This window comes from Arachis hypogaea, chromosome 4 (genome assembly GCF_003086295.3).
Source record: "Arachis hypogaea cultivar Tifrunner chromosome 4, arahy.Tifrunner.gnm2.J5K5, whole genome shotgun sequence".
In the NCBI taxonomy this organism is placed as follows: domain Eukaryota; kingdom Viridiplantae; phylum Streptophyta; class Magnoliopsida; order Fabales; family Fabaceae; genus Arachis; species Arachis hypogaea.
Genome location: NC_092039.1, coordinates 54,625,571 through 54,640,963, shown reverse-complemented (window position 1 = coordinate 54,640,963; position 15,393 = coordinate 54,625,571). Strand labels below are relative to the sequence as shown.

Here is a 15,393-nt window from a genome sequence, read left to right as displayed (position 1 = left end):
GGTGCGCCAAGCCAAAATTGGAGCTAGGCATGGCACGCCACTGAAGCGCCAGTCACACGCCAGCCACTGGAGGTCGTGTTTATTGAGTTTTCTTTTTCTCTCCAATTGTAATTTTCATTTCCTTTTTGTATATTCTTAATTCTAGTAATAAGAGTTGTATAAATAACCCCTAGAAGTATTGAGAAGGGGGTTGTTGGGTAGTAGCTTTTATTAAAAGCATAGTTAGATTTACTTTTCATCTTCTTCCATCTCTTGTACTTTTCTCTTTAGCTCTGAGTAGCTAACTTCCCTCTCATTGAGAGAGGGAGCTCTGTTGTACTTGATGGATTAATGATAGTAAATTTCTTTTTCTCTTCATCTTTTCTTTGATTTGCTAGAAAGAATTTTGTTTTAATGATTAGTGTTCAATCATCTTGGGAAAGAGGTTGAATGCAAAATAGGTTTCATGGGAACCTTGGAAAGGGAAACATGAAACCATGCTTGAAATTCCTTCTCACACTTGAGTAGAATCTGGATTTTGGTGATTGGATATGGTGACATATAATCCACCCACTACTTGTACAATCAGGGACCAAGCATATCTCTCTTCATGAGCAATTAGACCAAGGAATTGGCTGATTATCAAGATTTGAGAGATTGATTCACCAAGGGATTAGGACTCAATCAATCATGATTGCCAAGAGGTTAATGAGTTGCATGATTGAAGATGAGATGAGCTGGATTTAATCCAAAGAGAACAACATCTCCTGATCTCAATGAATTCCCTCTATTCTTATCTTACCCATTCTTTATAGCTTTCTTTACATTCTATTAATCCCCATTCCCATTTACAATTAAGTCATTTATGATTTTGCACTTTATGTTCTTGCCATGTCCCTTTCTGCACTTTACTACTTCTGTTTATTTTGGAGTCATTTACATTCCTGCTTATTTACAATTCTGTAATCACACTCTATATTACTCAGCTTAACTAATTTACCGATTAATTAAAATTGCTCAAATATACCAATCTCTGTGGATACGATCCCACTCCACTGTGGGTTATTACTTGACGATAATTTTGGTGTGCTTGCCAAAAGAACTGATTCATGATTTTATATGGGGAGTGAATTCTGTCCGTCAAGTTTTATGGTGCCGTTGTCGGGAATTGGTTTGAATTTGACAATGACTTAATTGATGGGAAGCTAGATTAAGCATTTTAATTACCTTGTTACTTCTTTCTTAGTTCTTTAATTTTCGCCTTTCCTATTTTGTTTATTTTCACTTTGATCATTTTAGTTATTCATTGTTCATATTTCTATTTTTTTACTGCTCTAGTAACTGTTTGATTAATTGCATCAACCAAACTAACCACTAATCTCAACAAGATTTTTTTTTCTACTTCACCTGTCCTCTGCTTGCTGCTGTTGAATGTATGACAGGTAGAAGGGGAGAAACTTCATCCTCCTTCGATAGTGAACCTGAGAGGACCTTCTTTAGATAAAGGAGAGAAGCAAGAAGCAAAGGCATAGTTAGAGAGGAAGTAGTAGAAGAAGATCTGGGAGCTACTATGGAGGAAGAGGTGCATAACTGTTCATACCCCAGGTCAAGCTGTCCGACCCGGGATGTTTGGTGATAAAGCGACCGACCTGTTCAGGTCAGACTATCCGACCTCTTCTTAAAGAGCTCAGCCAAATTGCTAGGAAAGCCTAGAAAAGGGCCCAAATAGAAGAACATGACCCAAATCCAAAGGCAGCCCAAGCCTACAGAGAGAAGGGCAGTTCCCTTGAAGATAAGATGACCTCACTCAATGATAAGATAAGATAACTAACTTATCTTATCTAAGAAGGTCGCTCTACACCATTATAAATACACTTGAGCACCCAGGTATAACTCATACTCTGATTCTACTAACAACCTGTTTAATACCCTTGCTAACTTAAGCATCGGAGTCCCTTACAGGTACCCCCACCCTCCGGTGATGAAGGATCAGCACCATCACCAAGTCCAACAGGTCAGACACAACAGCTCCGACCAGTACAGAAGATCTCATCCGAGATCGACCTACAGTTTCAGGTAACCTTCGGAACATTGGCGCCGTTGCCGAGGAACTTGTAAGTCATCCCATCATCATGGCGGACGACCATGACAACGACCACAATTTAGATCTAGAGGATAGAATGCTGCACAAAAACGCGAACAATACACCAAAGGATACTTCTCAACTTAACAACAAGAAGATTCTCCAAACACAAAAGCCATGGAGGTGCTTCAAGACCGTTTGAAGCAACTTGAAGAAGAAGCCCTACGTCAACGAGAGGCTGAGAAAGACCTACAAAAAGAAATAAGGCGACGCCGGGAATTAGAAGATAAAATCCTAAAACTCGAAGCCGATCTCAAGACCAAAGCCAACTGATCCCCTCATGAAGATAGCTCTAGCAAGGAACAAGATCCATTCACCAAGGATATCATGAAGACTAAGATCCCAAAAGACTTCAAACTCTTGGACATGACTTTGTACTACGATACTACAGATCCCGGCCATCACCTCAGCAATTTCAGAAGTAAAATGTACCTCACCGACACCTCAGATGCAGTTCGTTGCAAAGCCTTTCCGACTACTTTAACAAAGACGGTAATTAGATGGTTCGACCATCTACCTCCTTGGTCCGTCTCGTGTTTCGATGACTTAGCCAAGAAGTTTTTGGCCAGATTCTCCATCCAAAAGGACAAGACTAAGCACGCCCCAAGTCTATTAGGAATCAGGTAAGGAGAACGGGAAACTCTCCGTAACTACATGGAAAGATTCAACAAAAAACGTGCCTGGACATACAGAGTCTACCAACAGAGGCTGCCATTATGGGCCTCATCAATGGCTTGCGAGAGGGACCTTTTAGCCAATCTATATCAAAAAAATACCCCACATCTCTGAACGAAGTGCAAGAACGAGCAGAGAAGTACATCAACATAGAGGAAAACTCTTGACTAGGAGAGACCTCAATGAGTGTTTTGATTTAAAAAATGTCAGAAAAACTAGTAAGAGAATGGAAGCTAGATCGGTATCTGGCCACCCAGGACGATGAGCAAAGAAAAAGAAGAAGAGAATAAGATGTCGGACGAACCGAGCGATCATCTCGTATACCAGAAAAACACGTCCACATGATACACGGCGGATTTGCAGGGGGAGGAATCTCCAAATCATCTCGCAAAAGACATCTTAAAGAAATATATCATGTTGAAGGGAAGGAGGAAGCAGCCGACATCCCCACGATTACTTTCACCAAAGAAGATGCATCCAGTATCATTGATAAACCACTATTTTATGGTTTATCTTGTGCTCAATTGAGTGGTTTTTATCAACTCTTTACCCACTTATTTATACTATTTGCATGGTTTTACATTTGCCTTCCTAATTATGTGCTTTGATTGAAAACATGCTTCTTTGGTCTTAATTTTGATATGTTCAATCCTCTCTTATTACCATTAGATGCCTTGATATGTGTGTTAAGTATTTTCAGAGATTACAGGGCATGAATGGCTCAGATGATGGAAATGAAGCATGTAAAAGTGGAAGGAATACAAGAAGTTGGAGAAACTGCTATGCTATCCAGCCTGACCTCTTTGCACTCAAACGGCTATAACTTTAGCTACAGAGGTCCAAACGACGCGGTTCCAGATGCGTTGGAAAGCTAATGTCCGAGGCTTCGATTTGATATATAATTTGCCATAGCTGCCCCGACGCCAGGCAACGCAAACGCGTGAGTCACGCGGACGCGTGACCTGGCAGGAACGCAACCCGTGCGGCCGCGTGAGCCATGCGGCCGCGTCACTTGTCCGCGACCTGTACGAACCAAAAAGCGCTGGAAGTGATTTCTAAGCTATTTCTGACCCAGTTTTCGGCCCAGAGAACACAAATTAGAGGCTATAGAGTGGGGGAATGCATCCATTCATAATCATGCTTTTCATAATTCACTTTTCATGTTTTAGATGTAGTTTTAGAGAGGAGAGAACCTCTCCTCTCTCTCTCTTAGGATTAGGATTTAGGACTTTTCTTAGTTTTAAGAGTGACTCTCGATCCCAGGTTCTTTATTTTTATTTATCCCAATTTAATTTATGAACTCTTCCATGTTACAGATTACTCTTTTAAATTATTGTTATTTGAGGTATTTCAGTTTAATATTGTTTTCTTTTATTTACATGATTATTGCTTCCCATCTAAAGGAATTTTTATTCTAGCAGCTTCAATTTCCTTTCCTTTTGGTTTTAGTTAAGAAATCAATAACTCAGGAAGTTATCCAACTCAACAGCATAATTGATAATTGTTATCTCCTCTAATTGAATTGAACTTTAATAATCCCAATCTTTTCTTAGGAATTAACTCGGATTTGAAAATCAAACTAATTAGTCACTTGACCTTCCTCTGATTTAAGTAAGGGTCAACTAAGTGAATTTAAGATTCAATTTTTATTATCATTGATAAGGATAATTCGGTCTGGACTTCCAATTTCTTATACCTTGCCAAGAGATTTTATTGTTATTATTTTATTTTATTTTATTTGTCATTCAACATATTCCCTCCTTACCTCCTAAACCCCAATTTACAACTCATAACCAATAATAAGAACATACCTCCCTGCAATTCCTTGAGAAGACGACCCGAGGTTTAAATACTCGGTTAACAATTTTTAAGGGGTTTGTTACTTGTGACAACCAAAACATTTCTATGAAAGAACTTTTGAAGGTTTAGAACTATACTTGCAACGAGGATTTATCCGCAAATTTCTAGACCACGCAAAATTTCTCTCATCAAAATGGCGCTGTTGCCGGGGAATTGCAAACGTGTGCCTTATTATTGGTTATTGTAAATATTTTTCAAAAAAAAATTTTCTTTCAAATTTCAGATTTTAAAACTTTTATCTTATCTTATCTTTTTTTTTTAAAATCATATCTTTTTTAAAATCTGTTCTTATCCTTTTTCAAAAATTATATCTTTTTCAAAATATTTTCTTTTTATTAGTTTTTATTTTTATTTTCCCTCACTACTATGAACTCTCACCCCTTTGGCTATGAGTCTGGTTATAATTATGTTGCAGGAAGAGGAAACTATAATGAAAATAGGCATCAAGGTTGGAACAATCAAAGATGGGAGGAGTGATGAGCGGATAATTTATACGCTTTTTGGCATTATTTTTAGAATGTTTCTAGTATGTTTTAGTTAGTTTTTAGTATATTTTTATTAGTTTTTAGTTAAAATTCACTTTTCCGGACTTTACTATGAGTTTGTGTGTTTTTCTATAATTTCAGGTAGTTTCTGGCTGAAATTGAGGGACCTGAGCAAAAATCTGATTCAGAGGCTGAAAAGGATTGCAGATGCTGTTGGATTCTGACCTCCCTGCACTCGAAGTGGATTTTCTGGAGTTAAAGAAGCCCAATTGGCGCGCTATCAATGGCGTTGGAAAGTAGACATCTTGGGCTTTCCAGCAATATATAATAGTCCATACTTTGCCCAAGACTTGATGGCCCAAACCGGCGTTTCAAATCAGCTCAAGAATGCCCGGCGTTAAACGCCGGAACTGGCACAAGAATGTGAGTTAAACGCCCAAACTGGCACAAAAGCTGGCGTTTAACTCCAAGAGAAGTCTCTACACGAAAATGCTTCAATGCTCAGCCCAAGCACACACCAAGTGGGCCCGGAAGTGGATTTTTATGTCATTTACTCATCTTTGTAAACCTTAGGCTACTAGTCCTTTATAAATAGGACCTTTCGCTATTGTATTTTCATCTTTTGATCACTGGAATCTTTTGATCACTTTTAGATCTTAGATCAGATCTTGGTTCTTCTGGTTCCCTCTCTGGGGCCGAAGCCAATGATCAATTTTGTTCTTATGTATTTTCAACGGTGGAGTTTCTACACACCATAGATTAAGGTGTGGAGCTCTGCTGTACCTCGAGTATTAATGCAATTACTATTGTTCTTATATTCAATTCAGCTTGTTCTTGTTCTAAGATATCACTTGTTCCTCAACTTGATGAATGTGATGATCCGTGACACTCATTATCATTCTCACCTATGAACGTGTGCCTGACAACCACCTCCGTTCTACCTTAGATTGAGTGGATATCTCTTAGATACCTTAGTCGGAATCTTCGTGGTATAAGCTAGAATTGATGGCGGCATTCAAGAGAATCCGGAAGGTCTAAACCTTGTCTGTGGTATTCTGAGTAGGATTCAATGATTGAATGACTGTGACGAGCTTCAAACTCCTAAAGGCTGGGCGTTAGTGACAGACGCAAAAGAATCACTGGATTCTATTCCAACCTGATTGAGAACCGACAGATGATTAGCCGTGCCGTGACAGGGTGCGTTGAACATTTTCACTGAGAGGATGGGAGGTAGCCAATGACAACGGTGAAACCCTACATACAGCTTGCCATGGAAAGGAGTAAGAAGGATTGGATGAAGACAGTAGGAAAGCAGAGAGATGGAAGGGACAAAGCATCTCCATACGCTTATCTGAAATTCCCACCAATGAATTACATAAGTATCTCTATCTTTATCTTTATGTTTTATTCATCATCCATAATCATTTGGGTTTGCCTGACTAAGATTTACAAGGTGACCATAGCTTGCTTCATACCAACAATCTCTGTGGGATCGACCCTTACTCGCGTAAGGTTTATTACTTGGACGACCTAGTACACTTGCTGGTTAGTTGTGCGAAGTTGTGATAAAGAGTTGAGATTACAATTGTGTGTACCATGTTGATGGCGCCATTGATGATCACAATTTCGTGCACCAAGTTTTTGGCGCCGTTGCCGGGGATTGTTCGAGTTTTCGGCAAGCTTTTGGTCCGGTAACATGAGTGCCAAATTTTTTATCCGGCAACAGCACCAAGTTTTTGGCGCCGTTGCCGGGGATTGTTCGAGTTTTCGGCAAGCTTTTGGTCCGGTAACATCAGTGCCAAATTTTTGATCTGGCAACAGCACCAAGTTTTTGGCGCCGTTGCCGGGGATTGTTTGAGTTTGGACAACTGACGGCTCATCTTGTTGCTTAGATTAGGTATTTTTCTTCAAAGTTTTTAAGAATGAATTCTAGAGTTTCATGATGATCTGTTGAAATCTGGCTGGCTGTGAAGCCATGTCTAATCTTATTGGACCGAGGTTTCAACTTATCATCACAAGAGCTTATTGATTTCTATCAATTTTGCTGTTGAGAGCAATGATCTGCTGAGGCTTGGTTGGCCATTGGCCATGTCTAGTGTTTTGGATCGGAGCTTTCTTTGAAAGCTTGGCTAGCTGTGAAGCCATGTCTAATTCCTGGACCGGAGCTTTAGACTAACATTGCATGATTCCTGAAATTCTTATTAAAAATTTTGAATCTCTTTATTTTCTTTTTTCACTTAATTTTTGAAAAATTCAAAAAAAAAATTTACAAAATCATAAAAAACCAAAAATATTGTATATTTCTTGTTGAGTCTAGAGTCTCATTTTAAGTGTGGTGTCAATTGCATGTTTTTGTTTTTCTTGCATTCATTCATGTGTCTTAAGTGATCTTCAAGATGTCTTGATGATTTACTTACTCTGATCTTTAATTCTCTTGTCTTGAGTATTTTTGTTGTTTGTCATATGCATTCTCAACTTGTTAGTGTCAGTAGTATACAAACTTCTAAGTTTGGTGTCCTGCATGCATTGTTTATTTGATTTTAGTTGCATTTTGATTATTCCTCATCATTAAAAATCCAAAAATATTTTTTATTTGTGTCTTTTCAAGTCAATAATACAGAGAATTGAAGATTCAGAACATACAGCAGAGGAATTACACAGAAAAAGCTGGGCGTTCAAAACGCCCAGTAAGGAAGGCAAACTGGCGTTTAAACGCCAGCCAGGGTGCCTGGCTGGGCGTTTAACGCCCAAAAGGGTAGTGGTTTGGGCGTTAAACGCCAGAATGTGCACCATTCTGGGTGTTTAACGCCAGGATGGCACAAGAGGGAAGATTTCGTTTTCAAATCAATTTTTTTTTAGTTTTCAAAATTTTTCAAAATCAAATCTTTTTCAAATCATATCTTTTCAATCAAATCTTTTTCAAAATCAATTTCTTTCCATTTTCAAAAATACATGCTATCAATTAATGATTTGATTCAACATTTCAAGTATGTTGCCTTTTTTGTTGAGAAAGGTTTAATGTTTGAATCATATCTTTTCTTGTTAGCCAAGTCATTAATTTTTAAAATCAAATCTTTTTAAATTGTTTTTCAAATCATATTTTCTCAATCACATCTTTTTTAAACCATAACTTTTCAATCATATCTTTTTAATCACATCTTTTTCAAAATAGTTTTCAAATCATATCTTTTTAATTTCTAACTTCAAAATCTTTTTCAAAAATCACTTGATTTCTTTTCCACCCTTGGTTTTCGAAAATCAATTAGTGTTTTTGAAAATGTTTTCAAAATATTTTACTTAATTTTCGAAAATTTCTTCCCCTCTTCTCACATCCTTCTATTTATGGACTAACACTATTCCTTAATGCACAATTCAAACTCCATCTTCTTTGATAAGTTCGAATTCTTCTACTTTTGCCTTCTATTTTTCTTTTCCTCTGACACCTCAAGGAATCTCTATACTGTGACATAGAGGATTCCATATTTCCTTGTTTTCTTCTCTTTCATATGAGCAGGAGCAAAGACAAAAGCATTCTTGTTGAGGCTGACCCTGAACCTGAAAGGACCTTGAAGCGAAAACTAAGAGAAGCTAAGGCACAACTCTCTGTAGAGGACCTAACAGAAATCTTCAAAGAAGAATAACCCATGGCAGCCGAAAACAACAACAATGCCAACAATGCAAGGAAGGTGCTGGGTGACTTTACTGCACCTACTCCTGACTTCTATGGGAGAAGCATCTCTATCCCTGCCATTGGAGCAAACAACTTTGAGCTTAAGCCTCAATTGGTTTCTCTAATGCAACAGAATTGCAAGTTCCACGGACTTCTATTGGAAGATCCTCATCAGTTTTTAGCTGAGTTCTTGCAAATCTGTGACACTGTCAAGACTAATGGGGTTGACCCTGAGGTCTACAAACTTATGCTATTCCCTTTTGCTGTAAGAGACAGAGCTATGACATGGTTGGACTCACAACCTAAAGAAAGCCTAAACTCTTGGGAAAAGCTAGTCAATGCCTTCTTGGCAAAGTTCTTTCCACCTCAAAAATTGAGTAAGCTTAGAGTGGAAGTCCAAACCTTCAGACAGAAGGAAGGAGAATCCCTCTATGAAGCTTGGGAAAGATACAAACAATTGGTCAGAAAGTGTCCCTCTAATATGCTTTCTGAATGGAGCATCATAGGTATTTTCTATGATGGTCTGTCTGAACTGTCCAAGATGTCATTGGATAGCTCTGCTGGAGGATCTCTTCATTTGAAGAAGACGCCTACAGAAGCTCAAGAGCTGATTGAAATGGTTGCAAATAACCAATTCATGTACACTTCTGAAAGGATTCCTGTGAACAATGGGACAAATCAGAAGAAAGGAGTTCTTGAGATTGATACTCTGAATGCCATATTGGCTCAGAACAAAATATTGACCCAGCAAGTCAATATGATTTCTCAAAGTATGTCTGGAATGCAAAATGCACCAGGCAGTACTAAGGAAGCTTCATCTGAAGAAGAAGCTTATGATCCTGAGAACCCTTCAATGGAAGAGGTGAATTACATGGGAGAACCCTATGGAAACACTTATAATCCTTCACGGAGAAATTATCCAAATCTCTCATGGAAGGATCAATAGAGACCTCAACAAGGTTTCAACAACAATAATGGTGGAAGAAACAGGTTTAGCAATGGCAAGCCTTTTCCACCATCTTCTCAGCAACAGACAGAGAAATCTAAGCAGAACCACTCTGACTTAGCAACCATGGTCTCTGATCTAATCAAAACCACTCAAAGTTTCATGACTGAAACAAGGTCCTCCATTAGAAACTTGGAGGCACAAGTGGATCAGCTGAGCAAGAAAATTACTGAACTCCCTCCTAGTACTCTTCCAAGCAATACAAAAGAAAATCCAAAAGGAGAGTGCAAGGCCATTGATGACATGTCATCATATACCTATTTTTCTATGCTTTTTCATACAAGAAATTGATGATTAGTGCTTAAATATTGCATTCTTTTGTACTTAATTGGAATATTTTCTTGATATTTTAATTTTATAAATCTTGTAGAAAATAAGAAGAAAAAGAAGCAAAGAAGCACAAAAAAAGGAGAAAAAAAGAGCTTTGGGGTACACTTTGAAGTTGGGGTACACTTGGGAGCCTTAGGCCACGCTTTTAAAAGCGTGGCCCATGACCAAATCAAGGAAGGAAGCAGCCAGCACGCACACTACCCTGCCCTTGCCAAGGGCAGGGCAGAATCGTGATGCACATTGAGGTTGGAAGCAAGAATTTCGCTAAGGTAAAATCTGGGCGCTCACAGCATGACCATGCCTCCTTCAAAGGGCTATAACTTGAGCTACAGACGTCCAATTGATGTGCTTCTAGTTGCGTTGGAAAGCTGACATTCAGAGCTTTCCAACGATATATAGAAATCTATATTTGGCATACAATTCTGGCAGGAACGAAAGGCATCTTTAAGGGCCATGAGGAAGCAAGGAATTAAGCCTCACTTTGGTACCAAGAAAGCCAAGGAAAATGGGTAGCGTGTGTAGCATCCAAGTTTCGAACTCGGGATTTCAAAGTAGAAACACTGCCCTGCCCTCCGCGAGGGCAGGGCAGCATTTTGTTGTGGCACAATTCTGGCGCACCAAGGCACCATTCTGGCGCACCACGGCATCATCTGGCAGCACCAGCAGCGCACCACAGCACCAATCTGGCGCACCAGAATTTTCTGCCCTGCCCTCCGCGAGGGCAGGGCAGCATCCTGCAGCACACACCAACGCACCACGCCCGCACCAAGGCTGCACGCATCAATTTTCTGCCCTGCCCTCCACAAGGGCAAGGCAGCTTCCTAGGAGTGTCATGGGCCAAAAATCAACCAAAATTCAATTTAATTCAATTCCTCACCAAATTGAATCAAGGCCAACCAAACCCATTTCTGTTCAAATCCAAAGCAAGCTAAGCCCACATCATCACTCAAAGGCACATGGATCAATTAAAGTAGGATTTTCATTTTTGTAATTTGTTTTAATTTCATTTTCATTTTTCATTTTTAAAGCCTATATAAAGGCATCATTTTCATCTATTGTAGGGAGCCCCATTAGAGAATATTTGAGTGCAGCTCCATTAGAAAGCTCTCTTAGTTTTCATTCTTGCTTTGGATCTTGGGTGAAGAATTGAAGAACTTCTGTTTCAATCTCACCTTGAGATCTCTTCTTTAATTTTCTGCATAATTGAATTCTACTTTCTGTTCATTTCTTCTTCTTCTACAATTTCTGCAATTTGCTTTCCTTTATTTCTTTTGCAATTGTTGCTGTTGGATCAAGGAAGGGAGTGAGATCTAGACTTGTTTTCTAGTCTCTTTGATTCCTTGAGATCTTCAATTTTATTTTGCAATTGAGTTGAGTTCTTGGCAGCTCTTCTGTTTTTACTGTTCCATTGGCTTTCAATTTACTTTCAAGCAATTTAATTCTTCTGCACTTGTTCTTTATTTTACATTTCTGTTCATGATCCCAAATTACTTTCCTGCAAGTTAATCTCCCTGCAATTGTTCTATGCTTTGCTTTACTGCTCTCTTTAATTTCCAGCACCCAACCCCCTTTACATTTAATGCAATTTACATTTCTTGTCATTTAAGATTCTTGCAATTTTACTTTCTTGTTCTTTAAGTTACTTGCAATTTTACTTTCTGCACTTTAATTTTCCTTGCTATTTACTTTCTGTTGGTTACACTTCATCCAAATTCACTTCAATGTTAGCTTGACTAAACTAATCACCCACTAAAATTGCTTGATCCATCAATCCCTGTGGGATCGACCTCACTCTAAGTGAGTTATTACTACTTGATGCGACCCGGTACACTTGCCGGTTGGATTTGTGTGTTGGAAATTCGTTTTTCCACAAAAACACCATCAGCCATCAACATGGCCGAACTTGGAAAGGAGGAAGAGGCAGTGAACGCCACTAAGGAAGACCTCAATGGACATCCACTGGCCTCCAATGAGTTCCCCAATGAGGAACCGTGGGAATCTGAGGCTCAAAATGAGACCATAGAGATTCCATTGGATTTACTTCTGCCATTCATGAGCTCTGATGAGTATTCTTCCTCCGAAGAGGATGAGTATGTCACTAAAGAGCAAGTTTCTAAATACCTTGGAGCAATCATGAAGCTAAATGACAAGTTATTTGGTAATGAGACTTGGGAAGATGAACCCCATTTGCTCACCAAAGAATTGGATGACTTGTCTAGGCAGAAACTACCTCAAAAGAGACAAGATCCTGGGAAGTTCTCAATACCTTGTGCCATAGGCACCTTGACCTTCAGGAAGGCCTTGTGTGACTTAGGGTCAAGTGTGAACCTCATGTCTCTCTCTGTAATGGAGAAGCTAGGGATCTTTGAGGTGCAAGCTGCAAGAATCTCACTAGAGATGGCAGACAATTCAAGAAAACAAGCTTATGGGCTTGTAGAAGATGTTCTGGTAAAAGTTGAAGACCATTACATCCTTGCTGATTTCATAGTCCTAGAGACTGGGAAGTGCATGGATGAATCCATCATCCTTGGCAGACCCTTCCTGGCCATAGCAAAGGCTGTGATTGATGTAGACAGAGGAGAATTGATCATTCAAGTGAATGAAGAATCCTTTGTGTTTAAGGCTCAAGGATATCCCTCTGTCACCATGGAGAGGAAGCATGAAGAGCTTCTCTCAAAACAGAGTCAAACAGAGCCCCCACAATCAAACTCTAAGTTTGGTGTTGGGAGGCCACAACCAAATTCTAAGTTTGGTGTTGAACCCCCACATTCAAACTCTAAGTTTGGTGTTGGGAGGTTCCAACATTGCTCTGAGCATCTCTGAGGCTCCATGAGAGCCCACTGTCAAGCTACTGACATTAAAGAAGCGCTTGTTGGGAGGCAACCCAATGTTATATTTTATCTATTTTCCTTTGTTATTTTATGTTTTCTATAGGTTGATGATCATGAGAAGTCACAAAATCAATTGAAAAAGCAAAAACAGAAAGAAAAACAGAAAGAAAAATAGCACACCCTGGAGGAGAACTTGCTGGCGTTTAAACGCCAGTAAGGCTAGCAGATGGGCGTTTAACGCCCAGTCTGGCACCATTCTAGGCGTTTAACGCCAGAAAGGGGCACCAGACTGGCGTTAAACGCCAGGAAAGGGCAAAAAGTTGGCGTTAAACGCCAGAAATGGGCACCAGCCCGGCGTTTATCGCCAGAATTGGCATAAAGAGCATTTTTGCTCGCCACTTGGTGTAAGGATGACTTTTCCTTGACACCTCAGGATCTGTGGACCCCACAAGATCCCCACCTACCCCACCACTCTCTCTCTTCTTCACCCATTCACCTATCAAATCCCATATTTCTCTTCACCACTCACATCCATCCTTCATAAAACCCCACCTACCTCACCATTCAGATTCAAAACTTTCCCTCCCAAACCCACCCTCCCATAGCCGAACCCTACCCCTCTCTCCACCCCTATATAAAACCATCTTCGCTCCTTCATTTTCACACAACCTAACCACTGCTTCTCCCCCTTTGGTCAACCCACAAAGCCATCTCCTTCTCCTTCATTTCTTCTTCTTCAACTCTCTTCTTTCTTCTTTTGCTCGAGGACGAGCAAACCTTTTAAGTTTGGTGTGGTAAAAGCATCGCTTTTTGTTTTTCCATAACCATTTATGGCATCCAAGGCCGGAAAAACCTCTAGAAAGAGGAAAGGGAAGGCAAAAGCTTTCACCTCCGAGTCATGGGAGATGGAGAGATTCATCTCAAGGGTGCATCAATACCACTTCTATGAAGTTGTGGCCTTGAAGAAGGTGATCCCCGAGGTCCATTTCAAACTCAAAAAGAGTGAATATCCGGAGATCCGACATGAGATCTGAAGAAGAGGTTGGGAAGTTCTTACCAACCCCATTCAACAAGTCGGAATCTTAATGGTTCAAGAGTTCTATGCCAATGCATGGATCACCAAGGACCATGATCAAAGTGTGAACCCAGACCCAAAGAATTGGCTTACTATGGTTCGGGGGAAATACTTGGATTTTTGTCCGGAAAATGTATCGTTGGCATTCAACTTGCCCATGATGCAAGGAGATGAACACCCTTACACTAGAAGGGTCAACTTTGATCAAAGGTTGGACCAAGTCCTCACAGTCATTTGTGAAGAGGGCACCCAATGGAAGAGAGATTCAAGAGGAAAGCTGGTTCAATTGAGAAGGCATGACTTCAAGCCTGTGGCTAGGGGATGGTTGGAGTTTATCCAACGTTCAATCATTCCCACTAGCAACCGGTCCGAAGTTACTATAGACCGAGCTATCATGATTAATAGCATCATGATTGGAGAAGAAATAGAAGTTCATGAGGTTATATCCCAAGAACTTTATAAGGTGGCGGACAAGTCCTCTACCTTGGCAAGGTTAGCCTTTCCTCATCTCATTTGTCACCTATGTTATTCAGTTGGAATTGACATAGAGGGAGACATCCCCATTGATGAGGACAAGCCCATCACTAAGAAGAGGATGGAGCAAACAAGAGACCCTTCTCATCATCAAATCCCTGAGATGCCTCAAGGGATGCACTCTCCTCCACAAAACTATTGGGAGCAACTGAACACCTCCCTAGGAGAATTGAGTTCCAACATGGGACAACTAAGGGTGGAGCACCAAGAACACTCCATTCTCCTCCATGAAATTAGAGAGGATCAAAGAATCATGAGGGAGGAGCAACAAAGACAAGGAAGAGACATTGAGGAGCTCAAGCACTCCATAAGATCTTCAAGAGGAAGAACAAGCCGCCATCACTAAGGTGGACCCGTTCTTTAATTTCCCTTGTTCTTTAGTTTCCTGTTTTTCGAAAATTATGCTTATGCTTATCTATGTTTGTGTCTTGTGATCATTAGTGTCTTAGTGTCTATGCCTTAAAGTTATGAATGTCCTATGAATCCATCACCTTTCTTGAATGAAAAATGTTCTTAATTGAAAAAGAGAAGAATTGCATGAATTTTAAATTTTATAACAGATTAATTATTTTGATGTGGTGGCAACACTTTTGTTTTCTGAATGTATGCTTAAACAGTGCATAAATCTTTTGAATTTGTTGTTCATGAATGTTGGCTCTTGAAAGAATGATGAAAAAGGAGACATGTTACTGAGGATCTGAAAAATCATAAAAATGATTCTTGAAGCAAGAAAAAGCAGTGAATACAAAAAAAAAGAAAAAAGAGAAGGAGAAAAACGAAAAAAAAGGGAGAAAAAAACGAAAAA

General features: G+C 39.7%; 1 non-coding gene across 1 annotated transcript; it reads right to left on the bottom strand.

The window, feature by feature from the left end:
* Nucleotides 1-9,191: 9,191 nt before the first annotated feature.
* Nucleotides 9,192-9,299, bottom strand: LOC112799043 (small nucleolar RNA R71). Its single transcript, XR_003200631.1, has one exon. It is a non-coding gene; the product is annotated as a small nucleolar RNA R71 (small nucleolar RNA).
* Nucleotides 9,300-15,393: the final 6,094 nt, after the last annotated feature.